The sequence below is a fragment of the Eucyclogobius newberryi genome, unplaced genomic scaffold, assembly GCF_026437365.1.
Source record: "Eucyclogobius newberryi isolate DKJ021-1_F unplaced genomic scaffold, fEucNew1.0.hap1 SCAF_19, whole genome shotgun sequence".
In the NCBI taxonomy this organism is placed as follows: domain Eukaryota; kingdom Metazoa; phylum Chordata; class Actinopteri; order Gobiiformes; family Gobiidae; genus Eucyclogobius; species Eucyclogobius newberryi.
This window is the reverse complement of record NW_027315823.1, coordinates 7,233,567-7,253,020: the sequence shown is the minus strand read 5'-3', so window position 1 is coordinate 7,253,020 and position 19,454 is coordinate 7,233,567. Positions and strand designations below refer to the sequence as shown.

General features: G+C 43.2%; 1 protein-coding gene across 1 annotated transcript in view; it reads left to right on the top strand.

Annotated features, from left to right (window-relative positions):
* The window catches only part of znf740a (zinc finger protein 740a), a 141,628-nt gene that overhangs the window by 85,025 nt on the left and 37,149 nt on the right, over positions 1–19,454 (top strand). The window lies entirely within an intron of this gene.

Sequence of the window (19,454 nt, the reverse complement as noted above, 5' to 3'; positions counted from 1 at the left end):
CTTTAATGGAACAAGAACAGAGAGAATGAAGTGTCCAGTGCGTTTCAGCCTCCGTCCACTGAGTCCAGTTACAGTCCGTCTGGAGGTGACCCCAGAGTGTGAAGAGAGGCGCTGAGGGCAAATCTATTTCATCATCAAACACATTAAGATTCATGAAAGAGAGAAGAGAGAAGAGATGGAGAGAAAATGAGAATGAGAGAGAGAGAAAGAGTGAGGGGGAGAGAGGGAGAAAGAGAGTGGAGACGGTGAGAAAAGGAGAAAGAGAACGAGTGAGGGTCAGTGAGAAGGAGAGGAGAGAAAGTGAGAGGAGGGGAGGAGTTCAAGAGGAAAGAGAACGGTGAAAGAGATGGAGGAGGGCAAGAGGAGGGGGGGAAAGAGAGGAGAGAACGGAGAGAATGGAGAAAAGAGCGAGAGCAGGGAAAGAAGCGAGATGGTATAGGATAAAGAAAAGAGTGAGAGAGAGAGGGATAAAGATATAAAGAGAAGAGTGGACAGAGGAGAAGGAGAGAGAGAGAGGGATTGGGGAGGAGGGGGAGGGAGAGAGAGGGAGAGAGAGAGAAATAAGGAGAGAAAGAGAGCGAGGGAGAGAGAGAGGGGGGGAGGAGGGGGAGGGAGAGAGAGAGAGAGCGAGGGAAAGAGGGGGAGGAGGGGGAGGGCTGGTTTGTATTCCTCGGCTCTCTCAGGCTCTTGTTGGTTGGTGCAAAGTGGACAGCGCACAAGAATTTCAATGTGTTTCAGAGTCAAACGCGCCCGAGCCGCTGCCATCGTGCACCCAGTCACCAGGGGGCAGGGCCGAGGCGGCAGAGTAGACGGATGTAATTAATATATAATTAAAGGCCGGCACTTTATTCAATTTATGTCACTTTTCTGATATAAAGTCCGTCATCTGCTCTGCATGAAGTTGAATGTGTTGAAACAGCTTCCATGGCTGAGCACCAAAATACATCTCTGACATGTTGGAGCCATATGAAGAGCAGCAGCTCTACTCTGAGCTCCTGCCCTGTGACTGAGCTCCTCACCCTGTCTCGACTCGACCACTTGTACCCGCGAGCTTGTCCTTTCGGTCACTACCCAAAGTTCCCAGAGGTGAGGAACGTAGGAATTTGGAATCAGCTCCTTCTTCAGTGACCTCATCAATCCACCTGTCAATCTCACGCTCCATCATCCCCTCACTCGTAAACAAGACCCCGAGATACTTGAACTCCTCCCCTCGGGGCGAGGACTCCCCACCTGGAGGGGGAGGGACTCATTTATCTGGTTGAGACCATTTCTTTTTAGGTATATTTTCATTATAATTTCTTGTCGGTGTAATGCCTCATTTGTCCAGCAGGTTTATGGTAGAAATAGATTCAGTTGACGTCATCTGGACAGTGTTTTCTTTTACAAATATCATTACTATTTGTATTTGTTTGTAATGTGATGTTAATCCATATTTTCACGTTCTGCAAAGCACTTTCAATTACTTTGTGTACGAACTGTGTTCTACAAATAAACTTGCCTTGCTTTGCCTGGAATGTTTGATGTTATTGTTTTATGTATCTCCATGGAGACGCCACCAGATCTGTGGAGAGGGGAGCTCACTCACCATAATAATGCACGTTTTTCCAGTTATTCCGGAGCAATAAAAACAGCTGTAGATGAATAAATGTTGAACAGATACATTCCATGTCACACTGGAACATTTCCGTCAAAGCGTCGCCATAGAGACGAGCAGATTGCGAGACAGGGACGATGCCTTGGTGTTGCCTTGCAGTATTTGGCTGTGCCTCCGTGTCCTGATCTGACTTCTGCCGCTTGGCTCTGATTGGCTCGTGACTCGTTAACGGTTCACATGGAGACGGAGGAACAAACACAAGTACTTTTACACAGCGCTGATTCAAAACGTCATAAATGTGTTTTTGACCGTCGATTCCCACGATCGGAGATGGAGCGGGTCAAATGCGGGTGGGTCCTCCGCAGATGGCGGCTGAACGGGCCTTGTCACTCACAGAAGCGCTCAGGGATTTTACCTTTTTGGATTTCACGCAATTTCATAATAGGCGGTGGGATACTGACTCCTGGTCCATTCGAGAGAGCGACACCAGAACATTTTACCGCCAGAAAACGAAAGATAAGGACGAACGCTCGGGACGTCGCCGCGGTTGGCACGCCCCCTACTGGTCGCGTGAGTTTGCTGCCAATCGCTTCAGCAAATGAGTTATATTCAGACGGTAAAGATGTTTTCAAGCCGCACGTACTGAACATTTTGCATTCATGAAATTAATTATGTCTTCTTTTCCACAAAAAAGGGGGGGGAAAGCTAGCTTGTTTGATAGTTTTTAAGACAAAATAGGTTGTTCTTACCTTGACATGTTTTGGTGAGCAGCTGTCATGTTCCACAGTGATACTGTTATGTGTTATTACTGTGGCAGAGTGGTTATCCTGTCTCCTCCTGTCGCTGCAGTGGTTGAATATCAGTTTTTATGACAATTGCAAAACCTAAAATGTCACTAAACGTCTTTGCATAATGTTTTCCCCGCTAATTATCTGATTATTAGATATTTTTTTAATGTTTTTCTTTGTTTGTATTGAGATTTGAATGCATCTTTTCCTCTTTTGTTCATGACTTTGAGTGGGAATTGTTCTCTTAATAAACTCACCTTGCGTCTTTCCTTATTGTGGCCTGCGTGTGGCGCTGGTGTCGGCGCAGATTGGCAGCCGCGATTCTGTCATTGCGCTCCGAGGCAGATGTGGCTACAGGTCATGCAACGTTTTCCAAAACCTACATTCCACCTGCTTCTCCCGCGACCCGATTGGCCGTCGGGCGCCGCGTGACCCGGCGCTGAAGCGTGAATGAACGCGTGTGAACGGGTTTTTAGTATCAACATTGTTTCGGGCTATTACATAATTTAAACGCAATTTAACTGTGGCTCGTAAATTATTAAAAACGAAAACTGTGCGGCCACGGAGCAGCCTCCGAGCGAACAAAAGAAGAAAGGGAAGAACCAAGACTTTTACCGCAGCGTTGTACCGTGTTTTCAGAAATCTTTCTTTGTTCTCACCAACAAAACCAACAGACATGAACATGATTAGTAATCTGACAAAAATGTAAAACTGTTCTACATTTAAAAAGCCATGTTTTGCTTTGTCGGTGCGGACGGCTCTTCTGATGGTGTTGTCTCAGCTGGCTCATCTGTGCTCACGCTCACTTTTGTTTTTACTATTATTTGAGAATTTCTTTTTCAGTGAGATAAAAAAAAAAATAGAAATGAAAACCTGCTGCTTAAGGTTAAGTTTAAGGTATGCTTCACTTTATCGTCCCTGTGGGGAGACTGGTCCTCTTCATTTGACACGTCCTTCAATGCCACCAGGCGTCAGGAGCCGTGGGGGCCCATCTCCAGAACTTGGTCAGGAGAACTACCTTCGCTGGAGGATTTGACCTGTTGTGCATGTTGTGGGCTGATGGGGGAAACCCGGAGCACCGGCACGACACAGGGGGAATGGGCAAACTTCAGACGGAAAGGCCGAACCCGTGACCTTCTGGCTGTGAGGCGAGAGTGCTTGCCACTGTGCCACTGTGCCATGTGTTCATAGTTCACAGATGGACTACCAGAATGAAAATGCATATGTCTTCTTTAACTTGTTACATTAATTTACAATAAGGAGCAAAACGAGCCAAATACTTCCTGAATGTAACAGGGTCAAAATAAATGATAAATAAATAATAATAGTTGAGATCATTATAGTATTTTAGTTTATACTATACATATCTCAATTATTATTATTTATTTTTTATTCATTTTAACGTCTTGTTGATATTCATTTTTACACTGTGGTAATCACTCTTTGTTCTCATTTGTCAATTCTACACATTTGGGCCTGAGCCAATCACAGATGTAGGACAGAGGAACTGACCAATGGCGTGCCTCGATGTGGATCACATGATTAATTGAGCAGCCCTGATTCAGTTTCAGCCCAGGGCCAAAGCAATCTCATTGTTTTATCCCCTCCCCCCATTATACGCTCCGACACGCCATTTAGTTACATTTACTCATGTACTTGTAATACTGCTACTTTTAATATTTTCAGACACTTTTAGAAGAGTACATATACTCTACAGTGAAGGCTACTTTTACTTACATATACTCTACAGTGAAGGCTACTTTTACTGGAGGAGAGGTGTGTGCTGAATATTACATATTTTTTCCGGACTATAAGTCGCACCAGCCAAAAAATAAGCATAATAGAGAAGGAAAAAAAAAGTATATAAGTCGTACTGGAGTGAGTATAAGTCGCATTTTTTGGGGAAATTTATTTGATCAAATCCAAGACCAAGAACAGACATTTAATCTTGAAATGCAATTTAAAATACTAACAGATTATTTTAATAACAGATTATTTTAAATCTGTTCGGTGTCACTTCTAAACAACTCGGCAAACTTCGGAAGGAAGTGCCAATTCTTCTTCTATGTATAATAATAAATAATGAATAATATCACATATAAGTCACTCCGGAGTATAAGTTGCACCCCAACCAAAACTATGAAAAAAGATGCGACTTATAGTCCGGAAAATACGGTACATTATTTGACGCTATTGAACTAAACCTTTTTAAAACAAGATAATGTTGATCCTTCAGAAAGGACGTATAAAATCTTCTTTTATGAACTTTAATGTTAAACAGCAGCGTACACTTCATTTATTTTTTCACACTCTTTTTTATTTGTGTGTATTTTGAGTGGTCATCTTGCACTTGAAGCTTAAGTGCTTAGAAAATATCTGGTTCCACCTACCACCTATCTCCACCCACAGCTCTAGACTCCAGGCCATGTCAGGCTCAAACGGCTCACAAAGGCCACAGAGCTGTCAGAGAACTTCTGTAAATTGTAAAATATGTCTAATTAATCATCTCTCGACCTTTATTTAACCAGGAAAGTCCCACGGAGAAATGGGAGGAGCCTAATGTGGTGTTTACGTACGCAGACACAGGCAGAACATGCAAACGCCACACCTTTAGTAGCCATGGTGACAGCGGGCCTTCGGGTCTTCTTTAAGTATATATATGTAAAGAAATAATAAAGAGAGGGAAAAGAGACAAACACAGGGAAAAGAGACAAACAGAGGGAAAAGAGAGAAAGAGAGGGAAAAGAGAGAAAAGGAAGGAAAAGAGACAAACATCGGGAAAAGAGAGAAAAAGAGGGAAAAAGATGGAAAAGAGATGAACATCGGGAAAATATAGAAAGAGAAGGAAAAGAGACAAACATTGGGAAAAGAGAGAAAGAAAGGAAAAAGAGACAAACATCGGGAAAAGAGAGAAAGAGAGGGAAAAGAGACAAACATCGGGAAAAGAGAGAAAGAGAGGAAAAAGAGACAAACATTGGGAAAAGAGAGAAAGAGAGGGAAAAGAAACAAACATCGGGAAAAGAGAGACAGAGAGGGAAAAGAAACAAACATCGGGAAAAGAGAGACAGAGAGGGAAAAGAAACAAACATCGGGAAAAGAGAGACAGAGAGGGAAAAGAGACAAACATCGGAAAAATAGAGAAACAGAGGGAAGAGAGAGAGAGGGAAACAAGAGAAAGAGAGAGAGTTAAAGAAAGACAGAGAAAGTGAGGGGGGAGAAAGACAGAGAGCGGGGGAGAGAGAGGCAAAAGAGAGAGAGAGAGAGCGAGAAGTAGAAGGCTGGGATTGTTGTTGCTATAGAAACCATCTGGTGGTCTCCTTGTTTGCTCTCTCTTTCTCTTTCCCTCTTCCCTCTCCTTCTTTCCGTCCCATCCTTTTCTCCACCTCCTCATTTCTCTCTCTTTTCTCTCTCTCTTTCCCTCCTCTTTTACCTGACCCGTCCCCCGTTCCTTTCTTCTGTCCTATCTCCTCATCGAGTGTCCTTTCACTCAGTCCACATCTCCTTCTCCGCCTCCCCGTCGCTCCCTCTCTCTCCGCTGTTCTCTCCATCACGCTTGCCTTAAACCTTCACGTCCTTTGCTCGGTTTCCTTTTCCGTTACAGCTCGAAACATTTGTTTCTTTGTGTGTAAATCATGACATCGCTTGTGTTTATGTTCCCTCGGTTCCACCTGGAGGAACCCGGGCCCCTCAGTGGTCCCCATCCCGCCCACATTTACTAAGTATTCACATATTGAGTATATTTTCCCTCTATTTCTCGGATGTTTACTTGAAAGTCTCAGTTTGACGACCTTTTACATTATATTTGAACTGATTTTATTTTGAAATAAATCGGCTCCAAGGTGTTTTTCAGCAATGAAAAGCATTAAAAGTTACAGTGTGCACCTTTAAGTCAACTTGTGCCATGTGAATCCCCTAAAATAACCCACTTCCTGCCGACTTTGGCCACGACTCCAAAGATCGACGTCGTCCTTTCGACTCGAAGCACCTGCCATCGATTTGGATGAAGATGAGATGTTCCGGGTTTTCTTTTGCAAAAACGTTTCCCTGTGAAGTCCCCGGCCAAACGAGAGGAACGAGAAGAACGCCAGCTCTCGGCGCCAAACGCTCAGCCGCCAAAAGCTGACATATAAATAACTGATATCCAAATGAGGCTGTAACGGCGCCACGGAAACAGGGAAATGTCTTTGCATGAGCGTGTCGGCCCGGTGTGGGGGGAAAGCCAAAGATGTAGATGAGAAGAGAGAGAGAAGAGAGGGATGAGGAGAGAAGAGAGAGAAAAGAGAGGGATGTGAAGAGAGGAGAGAGAGAAGAGAGGGATGAGGAGAGAAGAGAGAGAAAATATTGGGGTGAGGAGAGAAGAGAGAGAGAAGAGAGGGATGTGAAGAGAAGAGAGAGAGAAGAGAGGGATGAGGAGAGAAGAGAGAGAGAAGAGAGGGATGAGGAGAGAAGAGAGAGAGAAGAGAGGGATGAGGAGAGAAGAGAGAGAGAAGAGAGGGATGAGGAGAGAAGAGAGAGAAGAGAGGGATGAGGAGAGAAGAGAGGGATGAGGAGATAAGAGAGAGAGAAGAGAGGGATGAGGAGAGAAGAGAGAGAGAAGAGAGGGATGAGGAGAGAAGAGAGAGAGAAGAGAGGGATGAGGAGAGAAGAGAGAGAGAAGAGAGGGATGAGGAGAGAAGAGAGAGAGAAGAGAGGGATGAGGAGAGAAGAGAGAGAGAAGAGAGGGATGAGGAGAGAAGAGAGGGATGAGGAGATAAGAGAGAGAGAAGAGAGGGATGAGGAGAGAGAGAGGAGAAAATAATAATAATATAATACAAAAATATAATAATAATATAATAATAACAACAACAACAACAATAACAACAATAATAATAATATTATAATAATAACAACAATAATGAGGATCATGATAAGAAGAATTACTCTCTATAGTCGTTATTGTTATTATTGTTATTATAGATCTATTACTGTTATGTTTTCTTTCTTTCTTTTTTCATTTTTGTCTAATTCTTTCAGATTAGACAAAAATGTCTGATCTCAATGAAACACCACAGACATGTGCATCCACAGACTCATTTACATGCGACATTCAAAGGTCATTTTTTCTGAAAATAATATCAACTCTAAACTAAAGTAGCTTTAAATAAACTTTACAATCTTCTACTTTATAAGATTTTGGCTCAATTGGCAGTAAAAATAATACTAAATAATCCCAAATCTGTAACGTCCATTTCTCAGGTTTAAACTCCAAATATCAGAAAATGCCTCATATCAAAACATGAAAAACTAAGAAGATTCAACATGTGTTTATTGCTTCTTTGCAGCGGTCCAGACTTCCCCCTCCCCAGACACCTCCTTCCGCCATACAAACGTGAACCCGACCATTCAATTCAAGCTTTTAATCATCTAAATAAAGACCTCCCTCTCCCCGGACACCCCCCGTAGGCGTAGACGGGAGGAGCCATCTTTGTGCACTTCACAATGTGTCATGTGATCTGATCATGTGACCACATCTTCTCACGCTCCACTAACATAAAGCTTATATAAGAAGGAGAGCACTGCAAAAACTGACAGCCTGAATTCATCTATAATGACACGCTGTAGGTTTATTTCTCACGTGGTCAGAATGTGTCGGTCAAGAAAAGGAGGAGAGGGAAAAGAAAGAGGGGGAGAAGGAGGAGAGATGGATGAGAGGTGGATGAGAGGTGGGAGAAAGAGATAGGAAGGAGAGGAGAAAAGGTCAGAGGGGAAGAGAATATATGGAAAGTGGAAAGAGAAATGGGATAAAGAGATAGAAGAAAGGGAGAAAAATTGGGGAGAAAATGAAGAAGGGAGAGAGATAAAGGAGAGGGAATGGAGAGAGAGAAATGAAGAAACATAAGGGAGAGAGAAGTATAGTAAAAGTCTATTTGATGAGGGCAGAGTAAAGAGAGAGAGGAGAAAGAGAGAAGGGGGATAGTAAAAGAGAAATAGGAGAGAGGAGGAGAGGAAAGAGAGAAAGAAAAAAGAGAGGGGTAATTAACAGAATCATATTTAGAGACGAATTTGAGAATGTTTTCGTCATTCTTTGGGTTAATTATCATTTCACTTATTTACTTCATCCACAGTTTAGTGTCATATTACAGAATGTTTAGGCCTGATTAAGTCTGGCTTTAGTCTGGGTAAAGTTTGGCTTTAGTCTAAGTAAAGTCTGGCTTTAGTCTGGGTAAAGTCTGGCTTTAGTCTGGGTAAAGTCTGGCTTTAGTCTAGATAAAGTCTGGCTTTAGTCTGGATAAAGTCTGGCTTTAGTCTAAGTAAAGTCTGGCTTCAGTCTGGATAAAGTCTGGCTTTAGTCTGGGTAAAGTCTGGCTTTAGTCTGGATAAAGTCTGGCTTTAGTCTGGATAAAGTCTGGCTTTAGTCTGGATAAAGTCTGGATTAAGTCTGGGTAAAGTCTGGATTAGATCTGGGTAAAGTCTGGCTTTAGTCTGGGTAAAGTCTGGCTTTAGTATGGGTAAAGTCTGGCTTTTGTCCGGGTAAAATCTGGATTAAGTCTGGGTAAAGTCTGGCTTTAGTCTGGGTAAAGTCTGGATTAAGTCTGGATAAAGTCTGGCTTTAGTCCGGGTAAAGTCTGGATTAAGTCTGGGTAAAGTCTGGCTTTAGTCTGGATAAAGTCTGGATTAAGTCTGGATAAAGTCTGGCTTTAGTCCGGGTAAAGTCTGGATTAAGTCTGGGTAAAGTCTGGCTTTAGTCCGGGTAAAGTCTGGATTAAGTCTGGGTAAAGTCTGGCTTTAGTCTGGATAAAGTCTGGATTAAATCTGGATAAAGTCTGGCTTTAGTCTGGGTAAAGTCTGGATTAAGTCTGGATAAAGTCTGGCTTTAGTCTGGGTAAAGTCTGGATTAAGTCTGGATAAAGTCTGGATTAAGTCTGGGTAAAGTCTGGCTTTAGTCCGGGTAAAGTCTGGATTAAGTCTGGGTAAAGTCTGGCTTTAGTCTGGATAAAGTCTGGATTAAGTCTGGGTAAAGTCTGGCTTTAGTCCGGGTAAAGTCTGGATTAAGTCTGGGTAAAGTCTGGCTTTAGTCTGGATAAAGTCTGGATTAAATCTGGATAAAGTCTGGCTTTAGTCTGGGTAAAGTCTGGATTAAGTCTGGATAAAGTCTGGCTTTAGTCTGGGTAAAGTCTGGATTAAGTCTGGATAAAGTCTGGATTAAGTCTGGGTAAAGTCTGGCTTTAGTCCGGGTAAAGTCTGGATTAAGTCTGGGTAAAGTCTGGCTTTAGTCTGGATAAAGTCTGGATTAAGTCTGGGTAAAGTCTGGCTTTAGTCCGGGTAAAGTCTGGATTAAGTCTGGGTAAAGTCTGGCTTTAGTCTGGATAAAGTCTGGATTAAGTCTGGCTTTAGTCTGGATAAAGTCTGGCTTTAGTCTGGATAAAGTCTGGATTAAGTCTGGATAAAGTCTGGCTTTAGTCCGGGTAAAGTCTGGATTAAGTCTGGGTAAAGTCTGGCTTTAGTCTGGATAAAGTCTGGATTAAGTCTGGCTTTAGTCTGGATAAAGTCTGGCTTTAGTCTGGATAAAGTCTGGATTAAGTCTGGATAAAGTCTGGCTTTAGTCTGGGTAAAGTCTGGCTTTAGTCTGGATAAAGTCTGGATTAAGTCTGGATTAAGTCTGGCTTTAGTCTGGATAAAGTCTGGATTAAGTCTGGATAAAGTCTGGCTTTAGTCTGGATAAAGTCTGGATTAAGTCTGGATAAAGTCTGGCTTTAGTCTGGGTAAAGTCTGGATTAAGTCTGGGTAAAGTCTGGCTTTAGTCTGGGTAAAGTCTGGCTTTAGTCTGGGTAAAGTCTGGATTAAGTCTGGATAAATTCTGGCTTTAGTCCGGGTAAAGTCTGGATTAAGTCTGGGTAAAGTCTGGCTTTAGTCCGGGTAAAGTCTGGATTAAATCTGGTGGCACTTGATGGGAAACTTTGAGAAGAACTGACTAAAAGTGAGTTAAACATTTGAGCTCGGTCAGAGTCCCCACGGTGCTCGTGTTTTTTCACGTTTGTCCCGGTGGAAAATTAAACACATTTATAAAAGTCTATAATTTGCCTCTGGAGATTCTGCAGTTTGTTCTTGAGTCTGAATTCTCAGTGTGATTTTAGTCTTTGATAAACGCCATGAGCAGAGCCTGGATGACTGTCTTCTGTTTGTACAGTGCAGTGGCAGTTGCCGCGGCTGCGGGCCGTGTCCATCTGCAGAACCAGAGTGTGGTTAAATATGAGAGTGTGTGTTTACACCTCGGAGCTCTTCACACCTCCTCCTCCTCCTCCTCAGTATTTGTTTGTTTGTTTGTGTTTACAGTCGCTTAAATCACCGTGTCATCGGCGCCTGTCACTCAACGCGCTGCTTCTAGTTCTCCTCTTCACGTTTATATTTCATAAGAATTAATCACGTAAAAACATAATAAATTCAGTCACAAGTGATGGTGATCGTCACTCGCTATATTTTTATTGTTTTCAGTCATTGTGAATAAGTATTTTCTATGCTATAATTGTGTATTTTTTCTTATTTCAAGCTGAAATATTAAATTACGTAGAAAAAAACTTATAATAAATGTATGTAATGTAAAAATGAGAGAGAGAGAGAGAGAGAGAGAGAGAGAGAGAGAGAGAGAGAGAGAGAGAGAGGCTATTGCTGCATTGGGAATCATTTTCACGGTTAAACGAAGTGTATGAAAAAGAAGGGAGTGTTTTGGTGCAACAGAGAAGCATGAAACGGAGACGATGAAGGGAATCCTGCAGCCGAATACAGAAGAGGATGAGAGAGAGAGGGAGGGAGAGAAAGGAGAGCGGGGAGAAGAGAGGGGAGGAGGCGAGAGAGGTCAGAAAGAAGAGACGAATGAGAGAGAGAGAGGGGGAGGGGAGAGAGGGCGGAGGGAGGCAGAGTGAGATGGAGAGGAGAAAGAAGAGAGCAGAGACTGAGGAGAAAGGGAAGAGAAAGAGAGAGAGAGAGGGGAGAGATGCAGCGGCAGAAGAGGAGGAGAAAGTGGGATGCACAGGAGTTACTGAAGGAGAGAAGAGTGGAGAAAGGAAGAGGAGGAACGAAGGCAAAATATAGGAGAGAAAAAAGAGAAAAACAGGAGTGATAGATGGAGATGGAGGAGATGGGATAGCAGAATTAGAGGAGGAGAGAGAGAAAGAGGAGGAAAAGAGAAAGAGGAGGAGAGAGTGAAGGCGGGTGGAGAGAGTGAGAGGAGGCGGCGGGTGGAGGAGGAGAGAGCGAGAGGAGGAGGCGAGTGGAGGAGGAGAGAGTGAAGGCGGGTGGAGAGAGTGAGAGGAGGCGGCGGGTGGAGGAGGAGAGAGCGAGAGGAGGAGGCGGCGGGTGGAGGAGGAGAGAGTGAGAGGAGGAGGAGAGAGTGAGAGGAGGAGGAGGCGGGTGGAGGAGTAGAGTGAGAGGGGGCGACGGGTGGAGGAGGAGAGAGTGAGAGGAGGCGGCGGGTGGAGGAGGAGAGAGCGAGAGGAGGAGGCGGCAGGTGGAGGAGGAGAGAGTGAGAGGAGGAGGAGAGAGTGAGAGGAGGAGGAGGCGGGTGGAGGAGTAGAGAGTGAGAGGGGGCGACGGGTGGAGGAGGAGAGAGTGAGAGGAGGCGGCGGGTGGAGGAGGAGAGAGTGAGAGGAGGAGGAGGCGGGTGGAGGAGGAGAGAGTGAGAGGAGGAGGAAAGAGTGAGAGGAGGAGGAGAGAGTGAGAGGAGACGGCGGGTGGAGGAGGAGAGAGTGAGAGGAGGAGGAGGCGGGTGGAGGAGGAGAGAGTGAAAGGAGGAGGAGAGAGTGAAAGGAGGAGGAGACGGGTGGAGGAGGAGAGAGTGAGAGGAGGCAGCGGGTGGAGGAGGAGAGAGTGAGAGGAGGAGGAGGCGGGTGGAGGAGGAGAGAGTGAGAGGAGGAGGAAAGAGTGAGAGGAGGCGCCGGGTGGAGGAGGAGAGAGTGAGAGGAGGAGGAGGCGGGTGGAGGAGGAGAGAGTGAAAGGAGGAGGAGAGAGTGAAAGGAGGAGGAGACGGGTGGAGGAGGAGAGAGTGAGAGGAGGCAGCGGGTGGAGGAGGAGAGAGTGAGAGGAGGAGGAGGCAAGTGGAGGAGGAGAGAGTGAAAGGAGGAGGAGAGCGTGAGAGGAGGAGGAAGGAGTGAGATGAGGCGACGGGTGGAGGAGGAGAGAGTGAGAGGAGCCGGAGGCGGGTGGAGGAGGAGAGAGTGAAAGGTGGAGGAGAGAGTGAAAGGAGGAGGAAGCAGGTGGAGGAGGAGAGAGTGAAAGGAGGAGGAGGCGGGTAGAGGAGGAGAGAGTGAGAGGAGGAGGAGGCGGGTGGAGGAGGAGAGAGTGAAAGGAGGAGGAGGTAGGTGGAGGAGGAGAGAGTGAAAGGAGGAGGAGGCGGGTAGAGGAGGAGAGAGTGAGAGGAGGAGGAGGCGGGTGGAGGAGGAGAGAGTGAAAGGTGGAGGAGAGAGTGAAAGGAGGAGGAAAGAGTGAGAGGAGGAGGAGAGAGTGAGAGGAGACGGCGGGTGGAGGAGGAGAGAGTGAGAGGAGGAGGAGGCGGGTGGAGGAGGAGAGAGTGAAAGGAGGAGGAGAGAGTGAAAGGAGGAGGAGACGGGTGGAGGAGGAGAGAGTGAGAGGAGGCAGCGGGTGGAGGAGGAGAGAGTGAGAGGAGGAGGAGGTGGGTGGAGGAGGAGAGAGTGAGAGGAGGAGGAAAGAGTGAGAGGAGGCGCCGGGTGGAGGAGGAGAGAGTGAGAGGAGGAGGAGGCAAGTGGAGGAGGAGAGAGTGAAAGGAGGAGGAGAGAGTGAGAGGAGGAGGAAGGAGTGAGATGAGGCGACGGGTGGAGGAGGAGAGAGTGAGAGGAGCCGGAGGCGGGTGGAGGAGGAGAGAGTGAAAGGTGGAGGAGAGAGTGAAAGGAGGAGGAAGCAGGTGGAGGAGGAGAGAGTGAAAGGAGGAGGAGGCGGGTAGAGGAGGAGAGAGTGAGAGGAGGAGGAGGCGGGTGGAGGAGGAGAGAGTGAAAGGTGGAGGAGAGAGTGAAAGGAGGAGGAGGTAGGTGGAGGAGGAGAGAGTGAAAGGAGGAGGAGGCGGGTAGAGGAGGAGAGAGTGAGAGGAGGAGGAGGCGGGTGGAGGAGGAGAGAGTGAAAGGTGGAGGAGAGAGTGAAAGGAGGAGGAGGCGGGTGGAGGAGGTGGCGCTGGGTGGAGGAGCCTCACTGACACATGAATGATTTAAAACACAGAGCGCTGCAAATGTCAGGTCTCATCAGCCGAAGAGCGAGCGGAACATAAACCACGGCAGAGTTCAGTTTGGCTTCGCTTTTCTCTTCATGATGAATATTAAAGATGCATTACGTCACTTTTCTTCACCTTCTTGTCTCCATGTTATGTAAATACTGTAAATATTATACTTTATATACTATACTACGCCTTGACAAGCGTTTGTGCCAATCATTACTGTCATATTCCCAAAATATTAAGACATAAAAGTGTTTAAAACTGTTATTTTTTTAGAGCAAAGGATCATGGTCTATGTAGTCTATTTTTTTAGCTACTGCTGCAACAAAACCATGAATGTAAAGGGGATTTTAAGTTGATATTTAGCGATAGGCCACGATATTATTGAGAGACTTTTGACATGCACTACCACTTGTTTGGACACGCCTCCTCATGTTGTATGTATTATGTATGTACATTATGTTTACTACTTGACGTTGTAGATACAGATTGAAGACAAGACATATGTGACGTATGGAATGATGTGGCAGAGAAAAGCCTGTTAAATAAGATTAGATTCAGATTCCTTTACTGTGTTTTTACTTTGCTCCTCCTGCCACTCACTCTCACTGACTCTCACTCACTCACTTACACTTTCACTTTTACTCGCTCTCACTCACTCACTTTCACTTTTACTCACTCTCACTCACTCTTATTCACTCTTACTCACTCGTATTCACTCTTACTCACTTTTACTCACTCTCACTCACTCACTCACTAACTCACACTCACTTTTACTCACTCTGACTCACCCCTCACTCTAACTCACTCTTACTCCTACTCACTATTACACACTCTCTCTCACTCACTCTTACTCACTCTTACTCACTATTACTCACTATTACACACTCACTCTCACTCACTCACTCATACACTCTTACTCACTCACTTTTACTCACTTTTAGTCACACTCACTCTCACTCACTCTCATTCACTTTTACTCACACTCACTCACTCACTCTCACTCACTCACTCATACACTCTTACTCACACTTACTCACTAACTCACACTCACTTTTACTCACTCTGACTCACCCCTCACTCTAACTTACTCTTACTCCTACTCATTATTACACATTCTCTCTCACTCACTCTCACTTACTCTTACTCACTATTACTCACTATTACACACTCACTCTCACTCACTCATACACTCTTACTCACTCACTCTCACTCACTTTTACTCACTCTCACTCACTCTCACTCACTCTTACTCACTTTTACTCATACTCACTCTCACTCACTCTTACTCACTTTTACTCATACTCACTCTCGCTCACTCACTTTTACTCACACTCACTCACTCTAACTTTTTATCTCCTTTATTGTGCTGACATCAACTTAGAGGAAAGAACTGGAGCCTCACATTATATAATGTTGGTCAAACTCTGCTGGGAGGACTTAGTAACGCCTCAGCTCCTCCACATAAGAAACGTCTGAGCGGTGGTACTAAAGAAGACGTGGTAACCAGCCATAGCAGTACGATTCTGCAGTAGTAGTAGCAGCAGTAGTGGTAGATGTAGTAGTAGTAGTGGTAGTAGTAGTAGTAGTAGTAGTAGTAGTAGTAGTAGTAGTAGTAGTAGTAGTAGTAGCGGTAGCAGCAGTAGTAGTAGAAGTAGTAGTAGTAGTAGTAGCAGCAGTAGTAGCAGTAGTAGTAGTAGTAGTAATAGTAGTAGTAGTAGTAGTAGTAGTAGTAGTAGTAGTAGTAGTAGTAGTAGTAGTAGTAGTAATTATATCAGTGTTTCAAAGTCTCACCTGAAACTAATCTTCTTTGTTACCCTTACCCTATAATGGTCCTATTGTTACCTTCAGGTGAGACTTAAAGCAGTACTAACAAATACAGGAACAGGATACATTTTGAGAGTAAATCCCCAGATTGAGAAGGACTTTTGGATGAGAATGGAAACGTCTTGTTGTCCAGAGGATTACTGGCTCAGACGTTTCCATTTTGAGGTACAAGTGAGTTTAATACTTCATACTTTGTGCTGTATCTTCTTCTTGCCTCTCACAGCTTCAATAACGAGACGTGTTAGATGCAAACAGACATTTATTGCATTGGGAAGCAGTGATGTACATTTCCCCAGGTTCATTTTGCAAAAATACTGACAACAACTGTATTTTAAGATTCTGGCTTCTCAACTGGTGGAATAAAAGTATTTATAGTAGTGACGGTGGTAGCAGTAACAGCAGTAGTAGTAGTAGTAGTAGTAGTAGTAGTAGTAGAAATAATAACAGCAGTAGTAATCACAGTATTCAAAGCAATTGCTGCAAAAGCTACGAGAATGTAAACATAAAAGAGTATAACTTTGCTACTTTTACTTTGCTAACATTATTTTTAAAAGTAACAGTGCTTTTTCTTCATTAGGCTACTTCATAATAATTATAATAATAATAATAATAACAATGATAATAATGATGATGATAATAATAATAATAATAATAAAATAATAATAATAATAATAATAATAACAATAAATAATGATAGGAATAAAATAATTGATAATACAATTTAAAAAAAATAATTATAACAACTAATAATAATAAATAATGATAAATAAGAATAATAAGAATAATAATTCATAATAATGATAACAATAAATAATAATAATAATAAATAATTATAGTACATTGATCTAATACATTACTTTCTCACATGATCAAAAATGCTCCAGATTATCAAAAATGCTTGATAATTTGGTACATTACTGCAGTCACACAAACACATTCACACATTTAAAGTAGTGAAGTGTCTTGCCCAAGGATACAACAACAACAACAACAGTGAGGATTTGAACAGCCTTTTGGTAAGAGGGCAAACATGTCGTTTAGCTCGACTACTGCTGCATGACTACTCATTCTGACTAAAATTGTATTGTAAATGTGTAAATACACACGTGCGACAAAATATGTACATGTCGTTTAGCTTTTGGGAACGGAACCACCAGTTGAGAACCCGCATTTCAAAAGCAAAAAGATTGTAGATTGAACTCGCGCTTTTGTCGTTCATCTATTTTTTCTTTCCACTTCCAAAAAAACAGATACACAATTTACCCATAACAACCAGGGGAATCTTTGTACAAGAAACAATACAAAAAAATTAAATTAAAATTAAAATACAGCCATAATTTTTGCTATTTGCGATCGTTTTTCATCTTGATACAAAACTATATTTTTGTGGATTTTTTGCTACACTTTCAAAAATCAAAGTACAACATCAAATATGAGATTTTTCCATATTGTAAACCACAAGCACTAAACGGATAAATATTCGTCATAGTTGTTACAAGATCGAGGCTAAATTTGTACAGTGTGTTTGAGAATAAAGTGGTTTGGAGGTCATTCGAAGCGTTACGAGGTGTTTACACTGTCACATGCATGAATCTGTACGCGCCGTGCATGCAGTGTTTTAGAAAGAGCCCTACAAAATGGCAACCAAAAAAAAAAGGAATAAACAAATACAACAGAAAGTACAAAATGAGGTTGTTTTGTGTCGTTATCATGGAAGATTTTTGTTTCGAAAAAGCGTTTATCCTTTTGCGTTTGAACTTCAGGAGAGTTTTACCCCCTTTCTCCAAAAAAAATGTACTATACATTTTTTCTTGATTATTAATTTGTAATGTGTTTTTTTAACCCATTTTAAGTGCGGATTTTTAGAAGAAAATTTAAAAAAATAAAAAAATATCAAATATTTTTACACATATTTGAATCTTAAAAAATATTATTATTATTATATTATCAATTCAACAAAAGAAAATGTAATTCGTTCAGCTTTTCTTTTCTTTTGCCACTCATCCAAGCAGCTTTTTTAAGTAAAAAGTTTTAGTTTTTAAAGTTTTTGACTGTATTAAATTTCTGTCAACTTTTCAAAATAAAAGGATGAAAAGTTCCTAAAATTCAAAAGCAAACTTAAAATCACATTGTAGCAGCCGATAACTTAGTTACATCTCCAAAAGACCCAAAACAACCTCTGTAAAAAGCACAAAATAGACAAATACGTTTAAAAAATGAAGCGCTTGATCGTTACAGTAGTTCCTGCGTGAGGTTTTGGCACGCACACGATAATAATCATAATGCACAAATATAAATATTCTGTGTACAAGTAACAGTATCAAGGGCCCGATCAGTCCTGGGCTTACAAACTGTGGAGGAGGTACATCGTAGAAATGACGCTCAGCTGCAAATGTAACAAAAACACTCAGACCGCAGCACCGCACACCACCACCGGGGGCGCCACACGAAGTAGGGGGAAGTATTTTTAGCCCGGATTTGGGGAGTTAAAACGTTAAAATGGCGACAGGAAAACTGCAAACTGCGATGGTCAAGGGCGAAGAAAGGTTTGAATCGATTTGGTTGCGGAATGGGGCAAAACATTGACATTGAAAATAAATCTGGACGTCTCGGAGTCGTTTTCACGTCACGACACAATTGTATTAGTAATATATATAATTCTACAAGTGTTGTTACGATGCTAAAATGTCAAACTCGATTTTTATATGAAAGAAAAACTGATTTCAATACCATAAAAACCTTAAAACAAGCTCAAGATCCTTCTAAAACTGTTCAGAAGAGGTCAAATTTCCTCAGTTTTTTGTGATTTGTCCCCCGTTAGCATCAGATTTTTTAGTAAATGGATCGCGTTTCTTGCACCATTCCTTCAGATTTTATTGTTTTTTTCCTCACGTTTGAGTCTAATCGTTGAAAAGTCCAGATTTTCATACTGCGTTTGCACTATTTCAGATGTTATGTCCAGTTCTTTCTTACAATTACTCTTAGTCGCAGTTTCTCCAAATACCTTTTGACTCTTCAACAAACCTCACTCTTTCTTGGCTTCTCTCCGACAAATCCGCCGTTTGCCACAAATCGTTATGGACATTATTTCATAGGAAGAACCAGCAGCAGCAGCAAACGTTCTGTTGCCATCGAAGAACTGAGAACTACAAAGAAAGACAACGGGAAGCTAAAAGTATAAAAGGCATTCATGGCAGTAGTAGAAAGAGTAAAGGCCTGCAAATTGATCCGTCTCGCTATGACCCTGGAGCAGGCTAAACCCGTGCTCCGAGTGGGACAAACGGGACAAACGCCAGGACAAATTAATCCGGACTTGTTCAAATAAGTCAGGTTTTCTCCGTGGAACGCCCCCAGAACACGAACACTCTCACGCACTCACTCAAGACTCGAACGCTCCTCTAGCTTCATTCGCTTCAATAAATAATCTGTATTTTCACAAAACGTCCCCGTCCGACTCCTGTGCAATAAAATATGGGCTACCTTTTCCATATATGTACACCGCTCCGTCGAGAACCACGATTGGAGGAACCGTTTGATTGATACATTTGTGTGCTTTAAAGTTGTCTAGTCCTTCCTGTCCCTGATGTCTGCATTTCCGACGCCGCTCCTTCTTGTCATTAGCTCCTCCTCCTCCTCCTCGTCACCGCCGCCGTCGTCGCCGCCATCGTCGTCGCCGCCATTGTTGTCCATGTTGGATCTCAGAAAAATGCACGCCTCTATGGCCAAAACCCTGGATTGAAGTTCGTTTAAAGGAGACATATTATGCAAGAATGTAAAACCGTCCGTCGCGTTCCGTCGTCGCTCTTCGTCGCACTTCGTCGCACTCCGTCGCACTCTGTCGCGCTCCTTTCCGTTCTCTTGCTCGTTTGCCCCAAGTCGTTGAAACGGAACACTTTGAAACCGAAACGCGGACGTGCTCCACTGTGTTTTTAAAGTCGGCGAACATCACAGGACGCTGGCTGAACGTTGTTTTTCCTGTTTCGTTTTGTTGTTTTTTCAGTCCCCGTTGTGGCCAGCAGGGGCATGAGACACTTTATCCAAGCTTTCC